We start from the raw sequence: 11,005 nt of genomic DNA, 5'->3' as shown, positions 1-11,005 counted from the left end.
CCTACGGCCCTTCAACACCACCCCTTTTTCTTCATCAAGCTCGGGCCACGACACTCTAGAACAGAGCCGCGAACCCATTTGAAACCCAGCCAAACACACCTATTTTTCCTCTTCAAACTCATATAAAAAACCTACTAAAACACTTTCAATTCCACAAAGCAAAGTTCCCAATTATTACCACAACTTATCCATCATATATCCAACAAAACCTAAGCTTTACACCATTCAAAACCTCATCAAATTCAATCCCAAAATATCAATTAAAACCCAGTTAAAATAGAGCAAAACCAGAGAAAATATGGCTGAGATTCTTACCTTCAACTCAGAATTGAATCCCCTTAACTAGTTGAACATTAGCTTAGGACCTCAAGCTTCAATTTCCAAGTTTGAATCCTCAAACTTGCTTCAAAATTTCAAAGGAAGGAGAAGGAGAATGATGATTGTGAGAGAGGAAGGAAAATGACTCTATTTTGCTTAAGCTTTCTACAACCTTCCCTAGTTAAATATATCCCTTGGTCAAAAGACCTAAATACCCCCAAGCCTAACTCCCTTCTTAACAGCCCGTAAGGGAAAAGTCGTCCTTTCTCCTCTAATCTCGTTAATCATAATTAATGTCCTCCAATTCCCGTTATTCTCAAATAGTAATTAAATCATATCCCATTACCCTATAATTCTCCGTAATGTACTAATTATCAAATTACCCCGAGACTCACCCTGAGCCACCCCGTTATGACCAAACCGCTAACTTGTATTAAAAAATCGTCTCATGCCGAATAGCTCGAACAAATCCACACTATAAAGTGGCCTCATTCATAATTCACCAACATGCATGAAAATATACAAATATGCTCTCAACGGGCAAAATTACCAAAATGCCCTTATAACGAAAAATGGACCCACATACATGCATTTATCATCATATAATAATATAATTCACATAATCATGCATATAATCATTTAATGGCATAATAAATCAATTATGGCTCTCCCGGCCTACTAATCCGACCACTAAACCTCATTAGGATTTTGGGGCATTACAATAAACCCTTTGGAAAAATCTTAATCATTTTTCTAAGAAAATGTTTCTTAAGCATATTAGTGGAAATTTGACTATTAAATAAATCCACTATTTTATGATAGGGGGTTTAAAGAAATGTGAGGGATTTGAATTCTATTTAGTTTTATGCCCTTATAAAACCATGTCAGGCATGTAACGAGATTTTATATTGTCTATAAAAGTAGTATAAATCATTTATTTTGACAACCGTGTTGCTTGCTTATTTTATTACATGATTATTGGTATAATACAAACATTTATAAAATCATGAACATATAAATAGTTACAATTATAGTGAATAGGTCACAGCGGATTATAGTTGTAATTATATGTTCAAAAGAACGAGTCCTAAGATTAGATTAGTGTGTTGCATTTTCACTGATTAGGCAATCTACGATAAAATCTACTTACACATTTGAGGTGTGATGTCTTGTCTAAGGCATTGACCAAGTAGATAAGATCGGATGTATTTGGTTATATCGGACTAGGACCGATATTGATTATTGATAGATAAATAAGTATCGTTGTTATCGAATCTAATCAATGTCACAGTGTTGACTATAGGTCAAGTCGATCTTAATTCTGAGTGATAATATTTTGCTAATTATACTATTTAAATCTTTTGACTTGTTCGTTAGCAGCTTTGATGGACCCAAAATTGGTACGTTTTAAATATTTATATCTCACAAGTGCACGAATCATATATATAGTATAGAGTTCGTGTAAGCAAGGATGTCGAACCCAAAAGAGTTGTCTAAAATAAAAAAGAAAACTATTTTGAACCAACATTAATAAACTCTAACCTAGCTCCAAAGATTGATGATGAGATATTGTGACAAGAAAATCAAATAAAGGCAATAATAAAGAAATTAAAGACAAGATATATAACTAAATTAATAATTGTAAACAAGATGGTAGAAGAAAGATTATTAAGATAATAGAATCCACAAAATATAAGTTCAATAATATTTATAAGTACATTGACTCCCAAGTTTTATTAATAGTAGAAATTAATCAAACCATCACTTATTCAAATTAGATATTCTATTTAAGCATAAGTTATTATAGAAATATAGGATTTATCTTCACTTTTTAAGATATAATTTCAAAGTATTTAGTGTGAATCTATCTAAAGAAACAACAAATAAATCAATGAATATTATTTATAAGGCAAAACATAATATTTTTGTTCTAAGCATTTGATGTGCACAATTTAATGGCACACCTTAATCAAAGAATATTATGATTTTGCACTAATGAAGAACAAAGTGCAAATATGTGCTAACAATAAAAAAATACATGATATGTAAGATGAAAAAATATATTTGAAGAAGAAAAATCCATAAACTTTGTTGCACAAATGGGAGATCAAAATACAAAATAAATACTATCTAGTTGCATATTGTTTCATCATCACCATAATAATCTTAAAAAGATTAGAAACTCATAACTAGAATAAAAATTACAAAACACAGAGAATACATACTTGAAAAATACTAAAATGGAGGAGAGAATGGTAGAAAAGATGATAGTAACCAAAAATTAAGCACCCCAAAAATAGTCTTGAAATTACATATTTATAGCCAAAATGAGAGTATTAAAATAATCAATTTAAATTAACTAAATAAAGTAAATATTGCAAGTAGGGGTAAATCCTAGGGTGTCTTGATCATTTTGTGGTAAAATATGTAGAAAAATTGGGTAAAAAGGTGGCATTTTTAGACATTGTGTGACAAGGGGACCATGTTGGGCTCAAGGCCAAATGGCAGGTGGCTGGGTGGGTGTACATGCGGCTGGGCTGGGCTGGGCTGGGCTGGGCTGGGCTGAGGACGCAGTTGAGGCATGGGTCCATGTGAGGAGAAGGGGAGCTTTGGATTGGGCCTGGGTCGAGTGGAGGTTGGCTGGCGCCTCCGCTGAAGGCTGGAGGCAGGCGGGTTTGTAACGCCCTACATCCTTAGAGCTGTTACTATGTGAGTTAAAAATGTGCCATTAGCTCACTAATCGAGGTTTTAGGTTAAAAGTGGGACTAAACTCGGATAATACTCATTTGTTGACATTAATTATGAAAATTTGAACCTTCATTGAAATATATTACAACTCAAACATATAATTAGGGTCGACCTAAGAGGTAAAGCGGTTCATTACAATACATTTCCCAAAATAACCTTGGCCGTGGTAGCTAGGCAGGCCGAACATGTACCCGTCACTCCACGCTCTTTATACTCATGGTTGGTCGACCTCCCTTTGCCCTTACCTGCACCATAGAGCACCAGTGAGCCGAAACCCATCAAGAAAACTCAACATATAACATATAACATAACAATTCACAACATTCAACAAAACAACCAACAGGCTAAACACATAGCGGCCCACGCCGTCCCAGGCACTTTACCAGAATCTGGGTTCGCGGTCTTCACCGAGTGGGTGGATTCAACACCCTAGGAGGGTCTCACCCTAGCGGCCTGCACTCTGCGTGCTCATCGCCGATCTCGAACCCTTGCCATATCTGGCTTCTTGCCGTTCTCGACCTTCGCCGTAAATAAAAATGGGCAAGTGTGCTTGGGTTTTATTATTATTATTATTATTATATTAGAATTAGAAAAATACCAAAAAGATGAAGAAGAACTAAGGCACTTGCTTCGGCATAGCGCCGTTCATTCATAAACATACATAGCATTCACAGATAGTTACACGCATAACATAAACATTAGGATCGCGCTCTATAACACAAACATTAGGGTCATGCCCTGCTCTACGGGTACAACAGTTTTCTTACCTGTGTCCCGAGTTGATAAGCCAATGTGATCCCGAGCACAGTCCCCTAATTTGAGACTCATTGAAAACCTAGTCACAACACATTCATAATAACCATCCATCAAGTCTTAAACTAATAAATAACTTAGGAATATTAATCTAGCGGCACTACAAGAAAAAAATACTTTCAATAAGACAGAAAAAGTATTATCAAATATATACCATAACACTTTTTGATGTGTTAAGGAAAGCGGTGTTATTGTAGGTCGGAGCACTTTGCATAACACTTTTCCATAGTTATAGACATGTGTTATGGTATAGCCTATGATAACACTTTTGTTGTGTTATTTTAATAGTTAGATAAGTATTTCATTATGCTATTTATAAATAGATTATATAACATTTTTTTGTACTTATAAAGTAGTGTTATGATACACTTTATAATAACACACTTTCTGCATTATAGAAAATAATTTGTGTAACATAATTTTATGCTTATAAACCAGTGTTATTGTAAAAAATACAATAACACATTTTTTGTATTATTCTAATATTTGGCTAAGCTTAAATTATTATTATATAAACCTGCTTAAATTATTATTATATAAACCTGTACATTATAATTATTTTTTATTACTTTAATTCAAACCCGCTTCATTTAATATACTTAAGACACCCTTAACATTGTACATATATTTTTTAGTACCAATTATATGGTTCATAACACATATAACCAAATAATTGTGTCAAAATACATTCAAGATTATCTAAAAAACAATCCAAACGTCTTAAGATATTCAACATTGCCTAATTAACATAAACAAAACATTCTAACAATAGTCAACAAAATAGTCTTAAATAGTTGCATATTCAAAAGTAAAGGTAGGAATTCATGATCTTCCAAATGTCAGCACACCAAAGCCTTCCAAATCAGATTTTCTTTTGCACTTCAATTGTTGAATCTGGTAAATAAAACATAAAAGAAAAACTAATGAAGTCATGAAATATCATATCATTCATCTAAAATAGTCAATAATATCATGACACAACCAAATTTACAATAATTGAGTTTGAATAATAATGAAATTATTGTATGCAGCTGACTCCTACTTTCGATGCCCTGATGATGCCATAAGAACAGCAATAGCCACAATAAACATAGACAACATACTTACTAGCAATATATATCTTCTTCTTGACGATTTTCTGTATTCTCCAAACAAAAGAATTCCCTAGAAAGTGCTTACTAGTGGAAGTGCCTACCAATTACCACCCCAAAATAGTCCATATTAGTATGTGATGCACATTTTGGTTCAGTTGAAATTTTTCCCAAATAAGTTTATCCCACGAAAGAGAAGTTTGGAATCAAGACAAAAAAATATATTTGAACCAACCTAAACAGCATCTGTTGCAGCATACCCTGCAACTTGGCCTCCCATGAATTGGAGACCATTGCCAAACCCGCAGAGCAGACCGGCCATTAAGGCCCAGCCTCTGCCATTCCAGTCATTCATATAAGCCTTGAATGATGATTTGGGTAAGTCCAGCACAGGGTAGTAAAGGAATGTGATGTTGAGGATTATAGCAAGGACAAAACAAGATACTGAGAAGTAAAAGAATGCAGTGTAGACAACCAAGTGAGGAACCCCATCTTTCAATGTATGCCATTGATCATTTGTTGCCAAGTTGAATGCTTGTGAGAATAGAGAAAAGCAAACACCAGCAAAGAAACATATGGATAGTCCAATGAGTGCTTTTTCCAAACACCTGTAACAAGAGTTATAATTATTAATTGTGTTAGAGAATCTGAGATGTTTGGATTTGAATGTCAGGTGATGAACGTCCAAATATTGTTGTGTAGTATTTTTGCAACACAAGATTATCATTTTTCATCTAAATGTGAGAATTTTAATTGATTTTCCATACTGAAAATTATTGTCTTTTACAGTGCCATCTATAGTGGTACAGCTAGTTTTATGCTCATTCTCATTATCCTTAAGTGCACCATCAAACAAAACAATTTCAGTAAAAATTTCATCACTCAACAAGCTCAATAATTCTTAGATAACCTTAACATTTAATGAACGAAACATACCCTTCTTTAGATGAAAAACCTTCAAGCTTTTCTTTATTATCAGCTGCATTAGATGAGTGGACATCAGAAGCAATGCAAACTGCAACCAAGAAGCAGCCAATGCCAGGGAAAAAGATCTCAACTCTATTAATTCTATCGTCTAAAAAGTAATTCAAGGTTGTTCCTGTCACCATTAAAGATCGCAACAGAAGCAAAAAATCTAGTATCTATAAGAGCAACACAAACAAACATCAACATTTAGAAATGGTCAGAGAGAGAGAGAGAACGCAAGAAAGGACCTATAACAACTGTTATGCTTGCAGCGATCACTTCTGTGAATGATAAGCCAAAAAAACCCAAGCATACTGAGTTGAGAGATTTCCAAGGCTAAGTACCACCCCTCCTGCTATTGCAAACATCACAGAAGGCCAATTATCCTGCACCAATCACCCTAACATGAATCAAAACCAAATACATACAATACAATACAACTTCGTTATGGCAAACAGATGAAATTTTCATTATGTTGTGTTCCTTATCACTGGTCTCTCCAAACAAACACCACATTCATCAAAGAGAATAGAGAATGGATGAACTAAACTTTATCCAAATATATGCAAGTGTTGAATATTTTTGATTCAACACTTGTAATGAGCTAAAAAAATATAATCAATACTTAAGAGAAAATGAATTGGATAAATGATCTCTGTAAATGTACCAGAGATATGAGACTTTATTATTTATAGCTGAATAGTACAAAGATACAAAGAGAGGGAAAAAGGAGCTGGAAACCAAGAATTGATGAATAGAAAACTAACCACATTAATCAACTAACTATAGCTGAACCTATATTACAGTTAGAGCTAACTAACTACATGTGCTAAAACTTAAGCCCAAGCAAAACAATCAAAACCACCCATTTTGTTGGGATATTTAAGCCAAAGAAAAACAACCAAAGTGACTCCTGACTTAAAGGGTGGTGATAAACCTTAATTGGAATCATTGAAGGAGCTTGTTATAAAGAAACCCAACTACTTTTATCCAGAAACGTACAGCAGGAGAGGACCAGCTTCCGCAAGACAATGCAAAAGTTACCAATGGTTCAGATAACTCCAGCCCAAATATGCTTCTCGTTATTTTCTCATCAATTTTGGTACCCTTGGAAAATGCCTAGTGGCCACTAAGGAGTAAGAAACTAAATGATATTCAAAGTTTTAACTCTATGTATATAGAAGTTGAGTGGACCACTTACATATTTCGAGTGGTAAGGCAATCTCAAGATAAAATGTTCGATAGTTATTGCATTTAACAGGTGTCCTCCCACATTTACTGTTGCCTAATTAAAAGGAAACATAATACCATATACATCATTGATCATTATAGATAAAGTTTGTGTATTTAGTTTGAAAGAAACAAAAAAAATGAAAAGGAAAACTTTGATACTATAATATTCCATACCTTTTGCATCAGGGCAACAACCATTTCAGGACTCTCTGGTATTCCATGGTCTAGGAATGCCTACAGTAAAATAGTGCTTTTATTTTACTTATGACATCTTTAGAAAATATACATAAAAGAAACAAAAAGAAGCTATGAGTACTAGATGAGGTCATCTATTTACGTTCATCATGCAAGAATTATAGATATTGATCCAGAAAGCAAGTTCTCCTGATGAGTGAGTGTCTGTAACTTGACAGAAGTAAGTTTCCCAAAGAGGAGCCTAAAACAATTCAAACACAAATATATATATATATGTATACACATATTACTAAGCCTCTTATTTTATGCAAGGCAGCCTGCACATTGCAAAACCAACAACAAATCACAGGGAGACTTCTCTTCTTCTTAATATTTTTTTCTCTCTAATGTAGCATAAATAAGAGTACACCATAAAGGATAAAAAAATGACAACACCAATGGAAATGTATTTTACCAAATGTTGCTTTTTCTTGGCAAGAATTTGCACCAGTTTGTATAATTTTTGAAGAACTTCCTCATTAACTCATCCACAACAACATCTTCTAACTGTGATGGCAAATATCATAAAGTCAAATTTATATAAGAGGATTAGTTAAAGCCAAAGCTTTACAACCTTAATTAATAATCAGAATACCTTCAAGGTAGACTACTTATTAGCTTTCTGAATGTGAATATTGGCAAGGAGAAGAATTAGATGTTCCCTCTAGTTGGCAACATTGCCTTCCTGGTTAGAAAACACATTATGAAAATTCAGAGAAGCATCAAAATATGAGCAATGCAGAAGAAAGAGCACATAGTCCAACCATGGAAAAAAGAAATCAGAAGTACTTGGCAAAAAAGGCCTGAATGGCCAAGTAAAGTCATATCTCAACCTTTTCTAGAGATTTTCTAGTCAGAAGCTATCTCCTTTAACGTCTATTTTTTTAAGAAAAAAAACCTCAGAGCCATAGATAGTTTTCCAAACCATGAAATAGTCTTAGGAATGGTACAATAATCAAATTTAGAGCACCATAACACCAGCTGCGAAAATTATTGTTAATTGGACAATTTTTGCCTCTGAAAAAGAGAGTAATGAAAAAATATTATTTTGTCAGTTAGGGACAAGTGAAGACAACCATCTAATAGCAACAATGAAATAACAAACGAACCATATTTTGCTCTTAGAACTACAATATGAGTTTTTCTCAATACACCAGAGCATACATTTAGTTCAAATATTGTTAGATATTAAATGTTTCACGATAGCCATATGTGTAATAATCAGGAAAACCCCACTTTGAACTTTGTCACAATTGTCTCAAACAATATGAAGAAAAATTTATATAAGTTTCATGCAAGTCAATACCTGAAATCAAGAATTTTAACATCTAGGAGTAATTATACACAATTATGTTAGGAAAAGAGATGCTTACCGCCCATGTAAAAAGAAGGCTAACTTTTGCTCTTTCCTTTCCTGTGTTCACCAACTGAAAACAGACAAAGTCTACTAAGTAACTTTATAACAACAATATCAAATTCGTAAATTTATGACTACAATGTCATATTCTAGATCATGCTGAAATATTCTTATACTTATTTAAGTTACACTTATATTGAATTTAAAAATTAATAACAAAATCAATTCACACAGGAGAAAATACAAGGAATGATATTCAGCATATAATCACACCGAACAACATACATGAGCAGGGGAATTAATTTCAATAATAAAGAAGGTCAGGAAGAAGCATCATCTTTTTAAAACCTGTAATCAAAGGACTCATTTAACAATATACCCAAGTAGTAACCTGATACTCGCTTCTCTACTTATGCTTGACATAAACAACTCAGCATAAATTTTAAGCGGCTTACTAATTGTTCAACATGGATCCAATTCATCTGCCATTGATCCCATTTTTTTCATGAAGAAGTAAGCAATCCAATTCATGAATCAAGCTTTTGAAACTCATGAAACAACTTCAATTACTAGTTCGGATCACATCAAACAAATTAGTTTCAAACACTACTATAAATAAGTAAGCAATCCAATTCACCAACATGCATTACTGTAGTTATTATAGCTTAATCAAGGAAAATAACAATTAACACTTTCCTTAAATATTTCATTCTAATGGGAACTTAGCTAAATATTTGTACTTATTTGGATGCAACTTGTTGTTTTAAATTTTCACCTCAAATATCTTGTTGGAGCGAGCTGATTTTTTTTTTCTAGAATTGCATTGATTCCTTGTTGCGTTGGGACATACCATTTTTTTTAAAACACATGCTGGGGCTTACATGTTTTTCTGTTGTAATATCAAAGTGTACCATTGATTCGTTTTGCACTTTCTAGATATTCCTCTATTATATCTGTTGTTCAGACAGAAAACTTTTGCATTCTTCAAGAAACCTTGTTCGGGGTATAAAATGAAAGAGATGTCTGGTAGTTGAATTTTTGTAGGCAGTGGAGAAAATGAGGAATCAGAAGCTGGTAATGCCAGTGCTACCCCAAATAACAGAACTGGAATACGCATGTATCAGGTACAAACAATTGGTTCTGATTACAATTTACAAAACTGTGTGGTGAATGTCGTTCTAGGGGAAACATATCAGTTAATGTTTTATTTAATGGTTAAATAATTTAGTTGAGAAAATATATTTATTTAATGCTCCGAAAATAATTTAGAAATAAAAAATTTACATAGCAAAGTTGTATAAAGACTAAACAAAAGAGATCAAATACACGATGGAGATCAAAGATTAAAGAACATAAACAAATAATAATAATAAAAAATTAACAATCGTGTCCTGAAATTCAACCCATTAAAGCATCAAAACCCCCCAAATGAGTCCAAAAAAGACTCACATCTCACTCAATCACAGCTCACACACTCCACATTCAACAATCCTAGCTCACAACAATCAATTTATCATCCAAAAGAAAAAACGATGACAAGAAAAGTTACTCACCCTTACACTGCAAAAGAAGATCAATCAGGGGAACCACGATGTCATCCTCGTCACCTTCCTTAAGCTAAACCCAGAAAAAAGAAAAACAAATCCAAACGTACCATTTTGTTCCCGCCTCTGTTCTCCCAAGTCACACGAGCCCACAACCCCGCCTTTGCCCTCCCACAACCGCTACTCCATCGCCAGCACGACCCTCGCTAGTGCGTCCCCACTGTCGCAACCATTTGCCTGCAAGCCTCCACTGTCGCAACTCATCTGTACCACAATTATAAAGTACCTAAACCAACTTATTGAAAAGTAATTAAAGGAACAAATCTCAAATTCAAATTCAAACTTTAACTAACCTCTTGCTTCACATTCTACCAGGTGAAAACATAGACAGAGAAATCCATTTACGTATATATGAGTTATAAGAAGGCACATTGATAATACTTGACATCCAGAAAAAACCATGATAGAAGACACTACTAGTAAACAAAGTAAGAACCTTTAAACAAAGAAAATCAAAGAGAAATTACAAGCAGAGAATCAAAGAGAATAATAAAAGGGAATCAAAGATATCCACTAGATAATTAAATTACCTTATCCATTGACCATTCATACTCTAAGTCTAAGGAAAATACACTTTCTGTTTTTCTTTCCTACTTAAATGGAAAAATGTTTTTGTTGATGGATCCTTATTCCTAATATTT

At 33.6% G+C, this 11,005-nt stretch overlaps 1 pseudogene; it reads right to left on the bottom strand.

Moving 5' to 3' along the window:
• Positions 1-4,917: 4,917 nt before the first annotated feature.
• Positions 4,918-6,452, bottom strand: LOC133791643 (ureide permease 1-like; annotated as a pseudogene).
• Positions 6,453-11,005: the final 4,553 nt, after the last annotated feature.

Source organism: Humulus lupulus, chromosome 7 (assembly GCF_963169125.1).
Source record: "Humulus lupulus chromosome 7, drHumLupu1.1, whole genome shotgun sequence".
NCBI classification, from domain to species: Eukaryota; Viridiplantae; Streptophyta; class Magnoliopsida; order Rosales; family Cannabaceae; genus Humulus; species Humulus lupulus.
This window is presented reverse-complemented; position numbering and strand designations above follow the sequence as displayed.